The sequence below is a fragment of the Panthera uncia genome, chromosome D2, assembly GCF_023721935.1.
Source record: "Panthera uncia isolate 11264 chromosome D2, Puncia_PCG_1.0, whole genome shotgun sequence".
In the NCBI taxonomy this organism is placed as follows: domain Eukaryota; kingdom Metazoa; phylum Chordata; class Mammalia; order Carnivora; family Felidae; genus Panthera; species Panthera uncia.
Window position 1 is genome coordinate 43,389,845 of NC_064818.1, and position 19,476 is coordinate 43,409,320.

Here is a 19,476-nt window from a genome sequence, read left to right on the forward strand (position 1 = left end):
ATGGGTCGCGGCTCCCGGAGACCAGCCGGCCCTGCCACCGCGGCGGTAGGGCTGCCTGGTGGGGAGGGGCCGGTGGGGCCGCGCGGAGGAGAAGTCCCCCCACCGCAGCCCGGCGCCCCCTTGCCGGCTGCGGGCCCTCTTCCCCGGCAGTGGGGCGCCGGACCTCGCGGACCCTTCGGGCGCTTCCGCCGCGCGCTCGGCTCCTTTCGTGTCCGGGGCGGGGCGGGCGTCTTCCCAGTGCGCGCGCGCGGCGCCGAGTCCCGCGGAGGCCCGCCCCTCCCCCAGGCCCCCGCGCCCGCGCCGCCCCCCCCACCCCTGCGAGTGTCGGCGGCGGCGGCAGCGGCGGCGGCGGCGGCGGCTGCCGAGATTGGAATCCGCCTGCTGGCTCTCGGCGAAGGAGGAGGGAGGAGGGCGGGGAGAAAGGGCAGGAAGGCTCCGGCTCCGGCGCGTCCGTCCGCGCGAGACGAGGATCGCACGGCCGCTCGAGGGGCGACCGGGCCGGGGCCGCTGCACGCCGAGGGCGGAGGCCGAGTCGGGCCCCCGCCGCGCCCCGGCGGCTCGCCGCGCCCACCCCGCTCCGCGCCGAGGGCTGGACGATGAGTTCCCCGGGGTCCGGGTGAGTTGGCTCGTCCGAGAGTGCGTGTGTGCGCCGGGAGAGGCCGGCGGCTGCGGGGAGGCCGGCGCGGGCTCCGGGAGAAGTTTCGGGGGGAGCGGGGCGCGCGCGGGAGGCCTGAGCTGGGGGCGGCCCGGTCCGGCCGCCTCACGGGGTCCCCGCCGCCTCGGCTCTGTCAGGCCGCGGCCCGTTGGGCCCCGCCGTCCGGCGCCCCCACCCCGGGCCCGACCCCGCCGGAGACCCCGGCCCCCCGGACTCCCGACGTCGGCTCCTTGCAGCTCCCCGCTGCGGCCCCGCCGCCCGGCCCCTCTTTTGTTCCCCACCCCCTGGGTTTCAGGCCGAGTTTGGGGAGGCGATGTGGGCGAAAGCCGCCTCCAAGGACGCTTCTTGAATCCTTAAATGGGAAAGGCGCTCACCTCTCCCAGGAGCTGCGAGGTTGCTGTTCGCGTTATGTCTCTCTACGCTGCTGCGAAGGAGAAAAAAAATGTCTGTTTCGTGGGGTGGTAGAGTCGGGGGGAGTTGCAAGCCCTCCCTGAAAACTTGCCCGCGGGAAGGTGCCAGGTTTCTCGGAGGTTCACCTGTTGTCCTGCGCGGCCTCCGCTGCCATGTCTGTTGTGATTCTGCGCTTCAGTTTCTGAAAACTTTCTGCCGGAGTGAATGTAACCTCCCCCCCCCCTTTCTTTCCAGACTCCTAGTGGAAAGATTTGGCAAGAAAAGAAAATAGCTTGAGTCAGGAAAGAAAAATAATGTGCTATGTGTTAGAGTCTGGCGTTTTGTGACTTGTATACTCTTTCATGCTCTCGGATGTTTTAATTTGGTCAAAGCGCTGCAGTTTTTCTCTTTCAAACGGTTAGCAAACTCTTTTGAGTACACAGTGCGAACTTGGCACATTTACCTGTGTGACGTCATTTAATCCTTGTGATAACCCTGGTTATGGTGTTCATTTTTTAGACGAGGAAACCGAGACGCAAAGAGGTTAAGTAACTTGTCTAAGTGTGCTGGGATTTGAACTCTGAATTTTCTCTGCTAATCAGGAACTGTCAAAGTGAGATGTACTAGGAGTTTGAAAACAGCAAAACCTCTTTCTGCAAACAGGTTTATGGTTAGGAGCATTTTCAATTACTCATACTTGAAATGATCGCTGTTTGTTGCTTGAGTTGAAAACAACTCCTTTATTGTATTTACTTAGGAGTTCACGTCTGAATTAAAACTGTGAATTACGATGTAACTTTAATGCTTATCACTGTTTTCAATTCTTGAAACGAAAAGTGTGTGGGCCAGAATTATTTAAATATTTAAACTTAAAGTTAAAATACTGGCAGTTCTGAGCTAGAAAGGGGTTGAATTTACAAAGGGTGATTGAAATTTAGAAGACACTTTTCAGAGAACCAGTATTTCACTCACGGTTGTTGGGTTCCCCATCCGATTCATATTATTCGTGGAACTCATTTCAAACTTTTTTCTGCTTGCTTCACTTCTTCACACCCTTTACTGAAAAGCTTGAGGCATTCAGTGGGAGGGAGCTCTTGCCAGAATGTACTGAGTTACTTCTATCATGTGCTTTCTTTCCTTCCATTTCAGTGGAACATTTTTTGTCCTTCCTACCAGTTTAACACCTTGTTTCATTTTTCTCCTCTCTCCTGCTTAATGGAATAGGAGTTACTCCCTTTTGTCTTAGAGATGTTAGCAGTACAGATGTGCTAAAGGTTTTTTTTCAGTTTACAAAAACCTTCCCTTGGGCGTGCTACTCCCTCAAGATGTCATGTTGCTGCTTTTCCTTTTCAAATCATATTAACGCTAAAAAAAAAAAAAAAAAAAAAAAAAAAAAAAAAAACAAAAAAATAAAAAACGTTGTTTCCTTGTAAAAGTAGTACACGTTCATTAAAAAATGGTAAATTGGAGCAAAATTGAAGTAAAATTAAAATTCATACCTTCGTAATCCCATCTCTGGAGATTGTCAAGAGTAGTTTATTTTTCCTGCATTTACTTCCTGGCCGGGCATTCAGTTCTTAACTCCTTGTTACCTGGATTTCACCCTCACAAGGTTCACCTATAAGCTAAGTGGCACATTTATTAATGTGTTCTAAATCAACTCCTTGAGCTTTCTGTGATACTTAACATCAACTTCTCATTCTTGAAATGCCTTTCCTTGGCTTTTGTTCATTTATCCATTGTATTCAACGAATACTTCCACTGCAAGGCTATAGGATGCTACAACAGACAATGCCCTTGCCTTCATGGAGCATCAAGTCTATTGGAGGAAACATAGATTGAAGAATTAATTCTATAACCATAATTGTGATTACGATTAAAGTACCCAGTGTTAGAAGACCTGACCTGGTGCTGGGAGAATGGGGGACGGCCTTAAAAATGTCACTTTGCAAAGGCCTTCGGTGACATACTGACTTTGTTCCTATTTGCCCCTTTCTTTTCTTCTTGCTTAATATGTGTTCTCCAGGTTTTACTGGTCAGTTCATTTTTCTGTATGTCACTAGTCCCTTGGCATTATTATTGTTCAGACACTTCTGTCTGAATACTTCTCAGACCTCTATTCTTTATTTCTCCTCTGCACGTGAATCCTTGTTTTTTCCCAGTTGCTTTATGCATACCTCTACCTGGTTGTTCTAGTTGAAACTAAACTCCTTCCTTACCAAACTTGTTTCCCTGGTGTTCCTTATTTCTGTTGATGTCATACCAAATCCAGACCTTTCTCCATTCTGTCACATCATATCTGTAGCCAGCGCCTACTGCTTCTGCTTTTCATGGTATTGTCCCTCTTTATTCCTGCTGACTCAGGTACAGCTCTTGATACATGGTGGTATGAAGGTTATAATAGACTCATAAAATGAATTGGGCACCTTTCCTTTTCCTCTTTTCAGGAGTGGTTTAGACTGGAAGGATCTTTCTTGCGAGTTCTGCAGACCTCACCTATAACACCATTCAGGCTTAGATTTTCTTTTCTTTTTTCTTCTTTCTTCTTTCTTTCTTTCTTTTCTGTAGAGGACTTTGAATACCATTTCAGTTTATTTAATAACTGTTGGTCTGTTTAGGTTTTCTATTTCTTGTGTGAACTTTAGTGTTTAATATTTTCTCCAGAAATTTATTCGTTGAGTTTTCAAATCTGTTATTTGGTTTTAACACAATTCTTTTTCTTAAAAGAAAAATTTTGTTTTAATGTTTATTCATTTTAGAGAGACAGAGAACCAGTAGGGGAGGGGGCAGAGAGAGAGGGACACACAGACTCTGAAGCAGGCTCCGGGCTCTGAGCTGTCAGCACAGAGCCTGATGCGGTGCTTGAACTCATGAACCAGGAGATCAAGACCTGAGCCAAGTCGGATGCTTAACTGACTGAGCCACACAGGGGCCCCTAAATTTCTTTGATTGAATATATATTTGTATGCAGTGTTACAGATTGTGTATGTATTAGTATAGTTGATAATTTTCCTTTTTCCTTTTTTTTTTTTCTTGCCTACTGAATCAGGTTCTCATCCCACTTGGGCTAATGCTGCGCTCTTCTTCACTTCCACTGTTATATGGGTTATCTTATGCAGTTCTGCTGAAGTTAATCTTGAAGCCCAGTTTGTGTCACTTCTCTACTCACAAGTTTCCAGTGTCTTCTGTGAAATGAAGTCGTTTCATGAGGATTTACCCAGATTTCCCTCATTCTCATCTCCCATTATTTTTGTTTCCTGCACATGCGCTTTGTCCCCTTTCTGAAATCTTTCCCATTTTCTTCTGAGTGGAATCCCTTCTGAAGGAAGGGATATTTTTTTTCATTAAAAAAAAAAAATTTTTTTAGTGTTTGTTTATTTTTGAGAGAGAGAGAGAGAGACAGAGTGCGAGCAGGGGAAGGGCGGGGAGACACAGAATCCAAAACAGGCTCCAGGCTCTGAGCTGTCAGCACAGAGCCTGACACGGGGCTCGAACCCATGGACTGCAAGATCATGACCTGAGTGCAAGTAGGACACTTAACTGACTGAGCCACCCAGATGCTCCTGAAGGAAGGGATTTTTTAAAGGCAAAATTTTTATCTAATATTTTCTTCCTGCACTTACTGGTTTTTTCTTTTTAAAAATGTATTTATTTATTATGAGGGGGGAGGGGCAGACCGAGAGAGAGAGAGAGAGAGAGAGAGAGAGAGAGGGAGGGAAAGAATGAATATGATTTGCAAGCAGGCCCCGCACTCACCGCGTGGGGCTCCATGCAGGGTTCGAACCCACAGACCATGAGATCATGACCTGAGCCCAAATCGAGAGTCAGATGCTTAACTGACTGAGCCACCCAGGCACCCCTATTGATTTGTCTTTTAAAAAATTCAGCTTTTATTGGGGCGCTCAGTCAGTGGAGCATGTGGCTCTTGATCTAGGGCTCGTGAGGTCAAGCCTCATGTTGGATGTAGAGATTATTCAAAAATAAAATCTCTAAAAAAAAAATCAACTTTATTGAAGTGTCATTTATATACAGTGATATGCACGTGTTAAGTATGCAGTTCCGTGAGTCATTTGGTCTTTTATAGCGATTTGTATACAAATACTGGTTCAGCTACTAAACTGCAGACTGAGTGTGTAACTGACTTTGTTGCATATTAAAATGAATAATTGGAGGAGAAAGACCTTCTCATTTTTGGATTTTGGGAGCAGAGAGCCATGGAGAGAAAGGAAAATGGGTTTCCTCTTAGGCTAAAGTTTAAACCAGAAAGTCTTTCCTTCTTCCCTCTTCCACCTTTTATTAGTGTTTATGCTTTTAAAATGCTTTTTAAATATCTTAGGTCCAAATGACCAGGTCAGTCCAACTCTTTAATGCTTACAAGATTAAATGCTGAGTTGTATGGAGTTAGATCTTACAAGGTGCACCATACTTTTTTGAGCCGTTCATAAAGAAAATATGCTTCTAGTTAATTTTAAGAAGCCATTGATTGTAAGGTCTAATTTCAGAGATACTGAAATATGAAAAATATATGTGCCATAGAATTGAATATGGTTTTTCTCCGTTAACCAAAGCTACCATTCCTTTAGTGTAGATATTGGAAAGAAGAATTTAAGCCAGACTTATTAGTTGTGTTGTTTACTATGAAAAGTTTTCTTTAAAAGGAGGGTGTTTGTTAAAGCTTTTTAAAGAGTAAAGCATTTCAGGCGGTATAGAGAAATATTTATTTTTGGATGGGGTCTCCCACAACTCGATATGCCAGTCTGATTGTGAGGCGCTTTGAGAGTTTTTATAGTTAATATTTTAAAGGCTGTCAGTTTTTAAAAAATAGGAACAAAATGATATGTCTGGAGAGCCCCAGTAGTGTTGTGGTTTTTGAAAACAGCACTAGGTTAGAGTAGGGCTTTAGATCAGATGATGGTGGGCCCAGTGGATTCCCAAGCCAAGTTCTTACAGACCTTGACTAGTTAAGGACATTATTTTTGAGTATCTTTTATTAAAAACAGGTGAATATGAGCTACTCCGATGCCATGGATGTTCTTTTTTTATACTTCTGTGTTTCTGATGAACTTTTTTTATGGTGTACATTTGTTATACCACTAATAACGTGCAACAGTGGAGCTTGGCTATTGCTCTAGTCATATGTAATTGGCTACTACTGATTTAAGGAGGATGGGGGTATGTCAGGAGTAGGGATAAAATAATCAGATTTGCAGTTTGGGGAGAGGAGTTAGTGGGGAATCATTTTGAAGGAAGGAAGACACAGGACACTGAAACTTGTAGGGGACACTGAAACCTGTTCCATCTTGGCCCGGACTAGGATGGTGGCAGATAATTAGGGTCTAGAATGGACAGGACTTGGTAGTTAGCTATGGATGAGAGAAGGAATGGGATTGGCAAGAATGACTGGCGGGTTTCTAGTTCGGAAACCTGATAGGGTAAATGTGTGTTGGTCGAGATGAAAAATGAGACCAGGTTTGTGGAGGACAGTAGTTTGGTTTTGATAATACAGAGTTCTGAAATACCAAGTAGAGATTTCCACTTAGCAGTTGCATGTATGGGGCTGGAGTTTGATAGAGGTTTGGACTGCAGGTAGATCTTTGGGAGCGATTGCCATGTAGGTTGTAAATTCTATCAGTGGAAATTGGGTGGCTTTCTCAAGTGACTTTTGCTTCAAAGTGACAAATTCAACTCTTAGCTTAAAGGTGAAAAGGGGTCATTACCCCCTCTCCCCCCTTCATGTTTTTAAAAAGACTGCAAATACTCATGTTTGGATAGAAGTGCTCAGATGATGTAATCAAGGGTCTGTCTGCTCTCTACTCTTTGGGCTTGATTTTCAGACAGATACTTTTCATTTGGCAGAGGATGGACAGTGTCAACTCCAGGCTTATGTGGCCCATATGGATTCAAGATGTAAAAAGGGCACCTCTTTCCCAGATGCATATATTCTGTCCCAAGGAGAGATTCTTACTGGGACCGTCTGGAGTCTGGGGTGCCGACACCCGCCAGGCCTAGCTTACATGCCCCGGAGCAGTCAGCCAGTTAAACACTGGCACTCATAACCTTCCTAGAACCATGAGAGATGCGAAAGTGGTTGTTCCCCCAAAGAAAGGATGGCTTTGGGCAGTGAACAACACAAATCCACTGTCTTTTGGTTGTTAACGTTTTTTAAGATCTTTTTTTTTTTGAGTATCTGAAGAAAAATACACAAACATAGCAATTTTGTGTATAATTTCATGGTTATGTTATGGATTTCATATCAGGAACTCTTGCTGTACACAGTAAAGAGCCTAGAAACCCTGAGAAACACCAGTTTAAGACCTAAATAGAGAAGATAGACGTTAAATAATTTCAGAAATAATTGTCTACTTGTATTTATATTAAGATCTACAGAAGGGAAGTACAGGAGCTCATAAGTGTGTAATAAGGGAATGGGTCTATTTAGGTTACAGGTGCTTGGGAAGGCTTTCCTGAGAAAATGGTCTGTAGAGTGACACTGTAGATCAGAAAGAAGAGGGAGGATGTTTCTGGAAGTATTCAGTAGTTTTTGAAGCAAACACTTTTCTGCTTTTTAAAAGTTACGAAAGGAGGGGCACCTAGGTGGCTCAGTTGGTTAGGCATCCGACTTTGGATCAGGTCATGATCTCATGGTTTGTGAGTTTGAGACCCGCATTGGGTTCTCTGCCGTCAGCATAGAGCCTGCTTCAGATCCTCTGTCCCCCCAACCCTCCCCCCCCCGACACCTCTCTCCCTCTTGTGCGCGCTCTCTCTCTCTCTCTCAAAAATAAATATTTTTTAAAAAAGTATTTATAAAAAAAAGTTCTGAAAGGAATGCATCTAATGTGAATAACTTGAGAAATAATGAAAAATTATAAAGCAGCAGTAGAACACTTAAGTTTTGGCTTCTGAGTTTTTCTTTTTTTAGATTGTTTTAATGTTTATTTACTTTTGAGATAGAGATAGAGTGTGAGCAGGGGAGGGGCAGAGAGAAGAGAGGGAGACAGAGAATCCAAAGCAGGCTCCCCGGCTCTGCGCTGTCAGCACAGAGCCCGGCGCAGGGCTCGAACTCATGAACTGTGAGATCATGACCTGAGCTGAAGTCAGACACTCAACTGACCAAGCCACGCAGGAACCCCTGAGTTTTTATAAATTAAAATCTAGTACTGGTTTTACCACTAAGTTAGCTGTGCAGTTTTGAATACTACACTAAACCTGTCTGGATCTCTGTTTCCTTATCTTAAAAACTGAAGGGGACTTGGCGAAAAGAAAAAAGAAAATTCCATGGCTTTAATGCAGAGCAGTTAGTTGCTGAAATTGCAGGTCATGTAATGCTTTTGGTCATGATGACATCACTGGGTTTCTGACTCTTGGCTGCAGAGTCCCTCTTCCTGCCTTGGCAGTCATTGTAAGTAACGAATGGAATGGCCTGTGGCCAGTGGTGTTCTTTCATGCCCTGCTTTCTTATCTCATTTCTTGAGCATTAAATTTTTTTTTTTTTTCTTTAGCCTTTAGGTAGATTATCTGAAATGTTAGAGGCTCTCAGTTTTGAAGTTGAGAAATCTGGAGGAAACTTGCATGGTTGTGATACTGTTTTCTGTAAGGTAAAATTCGTGGGTAGTTTTCCTACTAGCAGTTACCATTTTTTGTGATGTAGTCCATCAGTTTAACATCTTGAGTGTCTGAATTTTGCATTTAATTAAGAATAATTTAGATTTCTAACTAAAGGGAGCTGTTGATAGGGAGTGTTAAAGTAAAGGCCATTAAACTTTGGTAAAGTTCTTACCAACGTATTTTTCAAAAAATTGTTTAAAGGTACCATGAAATAGGGGCGCCTGGGTGGCTCAGTCGGTTAAGCGTCCGACTTTGTCTCAGGTCATGATCTCACGGTTCGTGAGTTCGAGCCCCGCGTCGGGCTCTGGGCTGATGGCTCGGAGCCTGGAGCCTGCTTCCGATTCTGTGTCTCCCTCTCTCTCTGACCCTCCCCCGTTCATGCTCTGTCTCTCTCTGTCTCAAAAATAAATAAACGTTAAAAAAAATTAAAAAATAAAGGTACCATGAAATAAAAATATTTCAACAGTAGCTATTCAGAAGCATCTTAAATCAACAAAATGTAGTCGCTTGATGACAGATACTGTTTTACGTCTCCATTTTAGTACTCTTTCACAGAATAAAAGTGTTGGGGAAGAAAACTGCATGTTGAATTTATGTATGATCTGATTAAAGAAAAAGAAGTTAATCTTCCTGAAATAGTGCCTTAGTCATCATTCCTACTCGATAAATATTTTCCACTGGTTTCTTATTTGCTTACAATATAAAATTCAAATTCTCTCAGACTGGCCTCTTGCTCTGGCCTAGTCTGCCTTTTTGCCTTATTCACTTCATACTACTATTTTATTAGCTTAAGTCACTGAAAAATCCAGTTCTGAGTTTCCGTTCAGAGTCCTTAGACTTCTGCTGTCCACTCCAGTAGCCAGTACTGCACGTGGCTGTTGAACATTTGAGATGTGGCTGTTCTGAATTGCGTACCACATTTTGAAGATAGTACAAAAAAAGGAATGTAAAGTATCTCATTATGCTTTTAAAATACTGATTACATATTGAAATGATACTGTTTTGAATATGTTGGGTTAAGTAATAGTAAAATTAACTTTCAAAGAAAAAGGATCAAATTTTCTCTTTTGAAAGATGGCTAGAAAAAACTTAAAATTGTACATTAAATTGTATGGTGTTGCCTTCGACTTTCCTTCCCCCTATGCTTATCAAAATGCTTCAAAATCTTACTTCTGTGAAGCCTTCCTCAGTGGTCCACACTTAAAAGAGCTCTTCTGTGTCATTATTTAAAAAAAATTTTTTTAATGTTTATTTATTTTTGAGAGAAAGACAGAGACAGAGTGTGAGCAGGGGTGGGGCAGAGACAGAGGGAGACACAGAATTGGAAGCAGGCTCCAGGCTCTGAGCTGCCAACACAGAGCCCAATGCGCGTCTCGAACTCACGAACTGTGAGATCGTGACCTGTGAGATCATGACCTGAGCCGAAGTCAGTTGCCTAACCAACTGAGCCACCCAGGCGCCCCTCTTTCATTGATTTCTACTTTTTTTTTTTATTTTTTTAAAAAAATTTTAAATGTTTATTTTTGAGAGAGAGAGAGAGAGGAGGGGCAGAGAGAAAGGGAGACACAGAATCTGAAGCAGGCTCTAGGCTCTGAGCTGTCAGCACAGAGCCCACAGGGGGCTCGAACTCACGAGCTATGCGATCATGACCTGAGCCAAAGTTGGACACTCAACCGACTGAGCCACCCAGGCACCCCTTCTGTGTCATTATTTGAAGGCAGTATTTTGGTGTTTCTTGTACCATCTATTAACATATTAGATTTCTTTACTACAAGCCTTCTCCGCTTTTAGTCTTGTAAAACCCCAATATAGTCTCCCTAACTGTATTGCCATAGCACCTTCCTTTGTTTCTTCTGTTTACAGAAGTTACACGTATTTGGTTGAAACTTCAGGCATAAAGTGAGTCTTCCTGCCCCCACGTCCCCCCTGGATTACAGTGTTAAGAGTATAGAGATAAATGTAATCTTTCTCTTCCACTGTCTTCATTTCTTTTTCTTTTTCTCTCCCCATTTCCAAAAAATGAGGTGATACTATGCATCCTTTTCTTTAACTCTGTCTTCACTGAATATAGAGTACTCTTTTTATGTCATTAGGTGTTGATTTACTCATTCTTTTTAGTAGCCATGTAATATTCCCTTTTATGAATATACCGTCATTTTATTTACCAGCCCCCTATTGATGATTAGATTGTTTCCAATTTGTTGCAAGGTATTTTTCTTTTTTCTTTTTCTTTTTCCTTTTTTTTGCATTGTAAACAGTGCTGTGGTGCTTGTACATATCCTCTGAGACTATTTTTATTTTATAGGATGAATTCTTAGACATGTGTTTGCTGTACGTAAGAGAAGCCATGTATAATGCCTATAGTGCCAAACTGCTCTGCACAATCCTTGTAACAATTCACATTCCAGCCAACAGTGTTTGAGAGTATTTCCCCTAACCCCTCACCAACACATCATAGTATCAGTCTATTTTAATCTTTGCCAGGCTGCCAGCTGAAAAAACAGTATTGTAGTTTTAATTTGTATTTCTTTGATTGACTAAGGTTGAGGAGAATTTTATAGTTTGTTGGTTCCTTGCATTTATCTCTCCTTTGTTTTTCTAATCTTTTTTTGTTACTCATTTTGCAGAAACTCTTTTTTGGGGTATGGATATTAACTCTTGGTATAATGCATTTTTTTTTGTCATTTGTTTTTTATTTTTGTTCATAATATATAAAAATTCTTTTGCTGTTGTAAGAGTATTTAGAAACAAAAAAATAAAAAGTTTAAGTTGTCTCATACTCTCAATTTATTTTATAAGCTCCTTGGTGACTGAATTTTGTCTTAAAATATTTTGTTTTGCCATCGGTACTAATTCAGTGCCTTGTACACAGTAAGCGTTCAGATATTTGTGTTGGTGGTGAAGGGGTACAGAATACATCACTGTGGCATAAAAATTATTTTGCGCTGAAGGTATTTGAGAATAGGCTTTTCTGGGGAACTTCCTGATCTGCCTAAAAACAGAGACTCACAGAGAAAACTCAGTTATCACAAAGCTGCTCCCCAGAGTTTTGAAACCAGGGAAGATTGACTTTTATCACTAGAGAGCAGAGAGAAAAAGTGGCACCACATCTAAACTGACATTGTCACACACCGTATCATATATCCATTTTCCTAGGGGCCTATGTATCTTTCTTAAAAGTCATTTGTTTCCTGTAAGTGTCCTCCTCCCCTCTCCCCATATTAACACAGGAGCCCCAAATTCTAACTGCCTCTTTTAGTCACACTTGAATGTAAATGGTGGTGAATGAATAAAAATCTTTTTTTTTTTTTTTTTTTTTTTTTTTGGTTATCTGACTTCTGTCAGTGTAATTTGCAGGCCCCCAAATTCAGAACGTAAGAGGGTAGAAGAAAAGTTTTTCCTCCTTAGCAATGGCAGGTTGTTTCTGACTGCTGGGGCAAGGGATAATAAGCAAGTGAAGTTTCACTATCTAAAAACAAAGTTAAGTATTTTAAATATAAAGAGCATAAGTCAAATTTCTTTAAGCTACAGTTTTCAAAATGTATTCTTCAAAACTAAAAATTTGTTAAATGAGGTAGAATGTACAATTAGAGAGACATCCCCCTCTTCCTGAATATATTCCTACAATTATAATGCTATTTCTTAATCAAGTGGCATAATTACTCTAATTGTGTTGACTAAGCCTGTTCTTTCTAAAGTTATTCACTGTTTCCTGTTCTTTCTTAGCATCTTATCAATTTGCGTAGAAGATGGTTTGTGACAGGTTCCACTGGTCACAATCAGAAGAAACAACAAAAAAGGTCATTCAGTTAAGATTAAGTAAGTAAAATATACAAAGAAGCCTCTAATTTCTTAAACCGGTAAAGGGCTCTTGAGATGATTACAGTGACTTCCCGTTTACCTGTATTCCAGATAACTTGAAATGTTTATTAAACCTTGAATTATTGACATGTTATCTAGCTTCACATTTATTGTGTTCCATAACTTACTACTCTGTTTACTAGGTTCGTGACCTTGCACCAAAGTGGTTAATCTAAGCTTTATTTCCTTGTATGTCAAATGAGGGTAATAATCGTTTTCTCACAGAGTTACTGCGAAGACTGAGTGAGTGAGTGCAGAGAAGCACTAAACACTATTTTTGCCACATAGTAATGCTTAGTAAGTGTAAGCGAAGATGAATTATTTGTGTGGGGGAAGATGAGGTCAGTTCTGTCTTCAAAAGCAATTTGAATGGCTGTATATATAGGGTCCTTGAAGATGAAATCTAATCCTGATACCTTCTGAAAGTGTTATTTTGTTAGCATTATTAACACTTGAATTTGCAAAGTACTTTTGTGTACTGGCAGTACTTACTGGTAAGTTGATACTGGGAAGTTTTGTGGCTTTTCCGGTTGTATATGTTAAGAATCTGAGGCTAATGAGGGTTAATTGCCCCAACAAGGTCAGAGAGGTAAGAGTAAGAAGTAAGTAGAATCAGACTTTCCTAGTTAGCTCGGAACGGGGACTAGGTCCTTAGGGTTAAGGATAAGTCAGTGATTCTACAGTCTAAAGAAAGCCCCCAAGCATTTAGTGGCCTGAATCCTTTCTAGAGCTTATTAGGGTGTGACAGAAACCTGTCAGAGAATGGAGGGGAAGGAAATTGTGCACAGCAGTCACCTCGGTGGCTAGTTTGCCTAGGTGGGGAGCATTGTACACTTTTTGCTCCGTTCCTCTTCCCTTGGGGTGGCCTTTCCTAGAAGCTTAGTGCGGGGAGGTCTAAGAGAGCCACTCGTGAGGTTAGGAGTGCTAGCAAAAAGTAGAGCAGCACATCTCATTTCCTAGCCGGTAGTCATGATGCAGCTGATTGGTTGATCTGTGCCTCCTTGAGCAAAGGGTAAAAAAAAGTGCAGAGAAATCTCCTTGTGGACTGAGGGTAGCAGTAGAACACCCTGTACTTGTTTCAAATTTCTGTTCACGTGGGGAAAGCAGAAGGTAACTAGGCTTTAGGCATCTTGACAGAGCTGGCTCTCCTGGAGAGGGGAGCAAAAGTAGGAGAGGTTGAGCTGAAGCAGGTCTTTGGGAAGGGAAATGTGCAGTTGGGTTTGAGCCCCTCACCTCTCGGTCACCAGAGGGCTCCAGCCTGTCCCCAGAGGAGAAGCCATCATTTGGCTGCCTGTATCATGGTCCGTATTAGCCGGGTGGTGGCAGCCACCCCAGAGGACTGCAGGAGTGCTCAGATGTTGAGACGTTTATTCTGTTCTCCCTCATCCCCCTCTCCTCCCAAAACAGGTCAGACCACACCCCTTCCCCAGTTGAACTTTTCATGGACCATGGACCCAGCCTGGGTTTGGAAGGGAAAGAGATGATTGCAAGATTGAAGATTAAAGTTTTAGGGGCGCGTGGGTGGCTCAGTTGGTTAAGTGTCTGACTTCGGCTCAGGTCATGATCTCACGGTCCGTGAGTTCGAGCCCTGCGTCGGGTTCTGTGCTGACAGCTCAGAGCCTGGAGCCTGCTTTGTATTCTGTGTTTCTTCCTCTCTCTGCCCCTCCCGTGCTTATGCTCTGTCTCTCTCTGTCTCTCAATAATAAATAAATGTTAAAAAAATTTTTTTTGAAGATTAAAGTTTTAAACAGCAGTCAACTGGACTGGACATTTTTATAACTGAAAACTACTGGAAAGCTGTAGGAATTGTTCCAGATGTCATTAAGGGGAGGTGGTGTGTGAAAGGGAAATTGGACCAACCATAGTTGGAGGTGGAAGCTGGAGAAGAATAAAACCTTTTCTCATGTTTGTACCAATTTCAGATCCCTTATTAAAGTCATAGAAGTATCAGCTTAAGTTCCTACTAAAGCCCCTCTGACACCAGCCCCCATTCTTTTTTCTGTACAAAGCTTTTAGAGTTGTACATGATCCTTTGATCATCTTAATGGTTCTGTTTCCAAGTGCATTCCAGTTCTGCGCAATATAATTTTAACATTAAACATATTTTATTTAATTCTAACTAGTGCATTTCAAATTTATAAACTGTCTATGTTAACCTTAATTGCAACATTAAGTAAAATATGGTATTCCTTAGTTTTTATGGAGTTGTAAGAGTTTATCAAGCCTCAGAAACGTTAAAGTAAAAAGTACTCAGTAAAAAGCATTAGTGTAATATATTTTACTCAGTATAGGAGATTTTGAATTCATGAAGTTTTAAATTAACTTTCAGCTGTTCATGTTGAAAAGGTGAGTGGGTTTTAGTTTAAATGCTGTAGAACAATAAAATAATGAGGGACTAGGTAATACCTATTTTCCTTACATTTGCCTAGCCCTATTTTAAGTGCTGTTCTATGATAGGTACGGTTATGAGAGGAGAATGAGGCCACAGAGGTGGAATAACTTGTCAAGGGTTGTGCAGCTAGTAAGTGGCAAAGCTAAGGACTCAAACCCAGGTAGTCTGACTGTAGAGACCGTGTTCTTACCCACAGAATTATGTTCATTTTCAAAGGGAGTAGGACAATTTTAAGATAAGGATGTGTACTCTACACATGCACACGTTTTACTTGATTTTCACCTGCTGCTTCTCGTGCCTGTTCACATACAGTAGATGGATTTGCCTGTTTGCTGGTGTGTTAACTGAGGTACCTGGTAAAACGTTCTCTCCTCTCATGGTCTAAATCTACGTATTTGATGGGTTAAACTTGACTTTTGACAATTAACACCTACTTCTCTTTTTTTTAATTTTATTTTTTTTTAATGTTTTTATTTTTGAGACAGAGAGAGACAGAGCATGAACAGGGGAGGGGCAGAGAGAGAGGGAGACACAGAATCTGAAGGGGGCTCCAGGCTCCGAGCTGTCAGCACAGAGCCTGGTGCGGGGCTTGAACTCACAGACTGTGAGATCATGACCTGAGCTGAAGTCCGACGCTTAGCCAACTGAGCCACCCACGCGCCCCCCTACTTCTCTTTTTAATACTAAAATTTGTCAGAAACTTTTCATAGGTATTTTTAAATTAATTAATTAGTTAATTAATTTTTTTGCTTCCCTGATGTTTTGCATCGTGGAGAAAACAGTATTCAAAGTCCAATGGAGCAGTTGCTTTTATAGCATTTATCCAGAATGCTTCCCATAAACAGTTTTTAAAAATTAGTGCTGTATCATTTATCTCATTTCTGAGATACAGACACGTTTAATTGTTAGCGATCACACAGCTAGGCCTTTTTTCACTGCTTTACCTTGACTGTTACTCGTAAAGTAGCTGAAACTGGACAGAGTTTTGCTTAACATAATCATGTTATTTGTATTGTTTCTTAGAATACATTGAAAATCTGCCCTGTGAGAGAACAGGAAGGAAAAAAGATAAAAAATAACTGCCACATCAGTTGAAAATAGAAAATGAGTAAGTCCATCTGTGGGGCCGTTTTGGGAGTCAGATAGGCTGAGGAATGAAACCTGATTTTTACCCATTAATGATGCCGATATTGTCCTCTGGAATATTATTAATTTGCTTGTGTTCCACAGAAATTATTAAAACACAATTTGTTAGACATGTAGACATTTAAAAATAATCTCTTTCCTTGCAAGTTTTTGTTCAAAAGTCTTTTTGCATCTTGATTACGAAAGTAATGCTCACTGAACAAATTTAAAACCTAGAGAAGCTCTGAGGAAAAAAAGTAAAAATCCCTCATATTCATATTATGCAAGAACACTAGTAAACCTTTTGGTATATGCAGTATCAGTTAAAACAAAAACTTTATTGCTTAACGATTCTCCCATAACTTAAAGAGTTTGAGGAAATCAGGTGAGTAAAACTGGAATTCTCTGCTTGTGTGAAAGCCAAGTGTCCGAACCTGAAATAGAAGAAACAAGGTGGCATGGAGTGGGGCTATTGAGATAGAAGTTTTGGGGTGCCTGGGTGGCTCAGTTGGTTGAGCGTCTGACTCTTGGTTTTGGCGCAGGTTTGGAAATTTGGCTGTCTTGTTTTAGTTACCTGATTATCTTTTTGTCTGTATATTCTCCCTTTCTTTTTCAGCTTTGCAACTTTTAAGCTTTAAAACAAAGTTAAGATGTTTCAAATTTGATGTGTTTTCTGTAATAATGGACTAAAATAGAATAAGATGTGGGGGGGTAGAACCCAAACTGAGGGAGGTCAGAAACCATATGGAAATAGAACATCCAAAACCTCTAGCAGAATGAAACTAGAAAGAATGGAATCTGAACACTGAAATTATACATCTGCTAGGCAGCTGTGCATTCTTTATTCATAGGTTCCGTGCAGAAATAGCAAAGGAAACTTTGAAAGGAAAACCTATCCTCAATGGATTGAGCATGTATTCTTATCACTAATTGTGATGTGTACATTTTTTGTTATATAATGTGTATTTAATTCATCTTTAAATGAATTATTCCTTTTTTTTATGAGTTATAAAAATTCTTTTCTGGAAATAACATCACTTTTTGGGGTTAAATTTAGAGTTCCTATTTGTATCTTCAGCACCGAATCAACATTTTATTAAATTACAGATCAGGGTATTTTCAGTGGTACTGAGAGAGTGTAATGCTTTTGTAAATTTGTCATTGTTTTCCTTTTTGTCAGTGTTCAAGGATATGTGGCACTTTAATGTTCTGCCTTTCAAAAACCAACTCTTCTGAATTTGTTTAAACAAAATATTTGTGTTTTCAAGTTAGATACTTTAAATTAGCAGCTGAAATTTAAAAGGGAAAAGACATGAAAAAGCTTTTATTTAGTCCTAGGATGCTTTGTAATTATTAACATTTATATATTACATAGTTTACAGAGCACTTTTATATCCATTATCTCCTGTGATTTTCATGGTCTTGCTAACGTTGTCTCTTTTCACTTGAGAATTAACACAACATTGTCAGTTCAGTTAGGGACTGTAGTAGGCTCTTGTGTTCTTCACTCTAAGGGTGATACATAGTATTTAGAAGTCATGGGATAGGAGAACAAAGAGCATAAGACTCGTCAACATCTCATAATAACTGTGGATCTTATTTCATATAATTCTTTTTAGTTTCTTTTCCTGTTCTTATTTTTTACATAGTTTGCCCTGATACTGAGGATGCAATAGTTATTAAGTACTTTCAAATTCACATTGTTAAGTACTTCTGATCAAAAATTGTTCTTAACTATTTTTGGGGGCTCTGTTGCAGTAGAATCTTTCTCTACTTGAGGGAAAACATTTTATCATAGGATCATTATCTTTGTGTGTATCTATAACATATATAAAATATATATACAAAGATATATATCCATGCTCTTAGCCACTCTATATGCATATATATATTAAAGCCTATATTATATATGTGTGTTTATATTGTGTGTGTGTGTATGTGTGTATATAATTTAATATTATATAATTAGTGGTTAACAGCATGGACTCCATTTGGGTTTAAATCCCAACTCTTCTTGGGTTTAAATCCCAGATCTGCTTCTTCCTAGCTGTGCAACCAGCACTTTGGGCAGATTGGTTTGACAAACATCTCTGTGTCGGTTTCCTCATCTGTAAATTGGTAATAATGCTCCTTACCTCATGGACTGGTTTTAAGTTTATATATATATGTGTGTGTGTGTGTGTGTATATGTGTGTATATGTATATATGTGTATATATATATATGTGTATATATATATATATGTGTGTATATATATATGACCTATACATATGTTTTATATTTTAGAGCCATACCCGACCCATAGTGAGCAGTGTATAAGTTACCTAAAATTTTAGATCAGGGCCCATAAGCAATCACTGACTACTGATTTAACTAGCAGACAGAAAATTAGTAAGGAGATAGAAAGCCAGAGAACACTAAAAAAATGTAATAGAGAACACAACACCCAGTGAAGATAGAATATGATCCATTTGTTGGTCTTAAAGCAAGCCTCAACAGATATCAAAAGATTGAAATCATTCACAGTGTCCTCTGACCATAGTGGAATTAAGTTAGAAATCAATTACAAAAGATAGTGAGAAAATCTTTGAAATTAAGCAGTGCACTTCTAATTCTAAACCCGTGAGTTAAATAAAAAGTTATAGAGGAATTAGAAATCAATAGGATTCAATCATAATGAAAATACACTCATAGCAAAATTTGGGATACACTTGATTCTATACTTAGAGGAAATGTTACAGCTTAACAAATATGTATTAGAAAAGTAGAAAGGCTAAAGATCAGTGATTTAAGTGTCCATCTCAAGAAATGAAAATGATTGGCAATTCCTCTTATTTTTGATTGGATTGAGGGAAAATTTTAGTTTTATATTTTACATCAGATTCCTTTTTTTTTTTTTTTAATTTAAAAAGAAAATTTTTTTATTCTTGAGAGAGAGAGAGCATGAACAGGGGAGGGGCAGATCGAGAGAGGGACACAGAATCTGAAACAGGCTCCAGGCTCTGAGCTATCGGCACAGAGTCCGATGTGGGGGCCCGAACTCACAAGCCGTGAGATCATAACCTGAGCTGAAGTCAGACATTTAACCGACTGAGCTACCTAGGCGCCCCTCCCTTTTTTTTTCTTTTTTTTTGGAAAGAAAGGGGGAAAGATATGGTTGAAATAACTGAGCCATCAGGTGTCCCTACTTTTTTTGGGGGGGGCTCTATTGCAGTAGAAATTTTCTCTGCTTGAGGGAAAACATTTTATCATAGGATCATTATTTTCATGTGTATCTATAACATATACCCCTTATGAAAACCTCCCATTTTCTTGGCCCTTTCATAGAACCCTTAACTTTTCTAAGGAGAACAGGCTTTCTGAAGAAACACATAAGAACTCTGAGATGATCAGTTTTAGTCTTGGTAATTATTTCTAAGTTTTTAAGACTTGGAAAGTATACTTCAATTT

At 40.4% G+C, this 19,476-nt stretch overlaps 1 protein-coding gene across 2 annotated transcripts in view; it reads left to right on the forward strand.

Moving 5' to 3' along the window:
* The first annotated feature begins 526 nt into the window (after positions 1-526).
* BMPR1A (bone morphogenetic protein receptor type 1A) overlaps positions 527-19,476 on the forward strand; it is a 139,823-nt gene continuing 120,873 nt past the window's right edge. Inside the window, exons 1-2 of one of the 2 annotated variants that reach the window (XM_049646291.1) lie at positions 527-616; positions 12,377-12,469. The gene's annotated coding sequence lies outside the window, so the exon portion shown is untranslated. The remainder of the gene's footprint in view (positions 617-12,376; positions 12,470-19,476) is intronic. The other variant, XM_049646290.1, reaches the window with a different exon arrangement.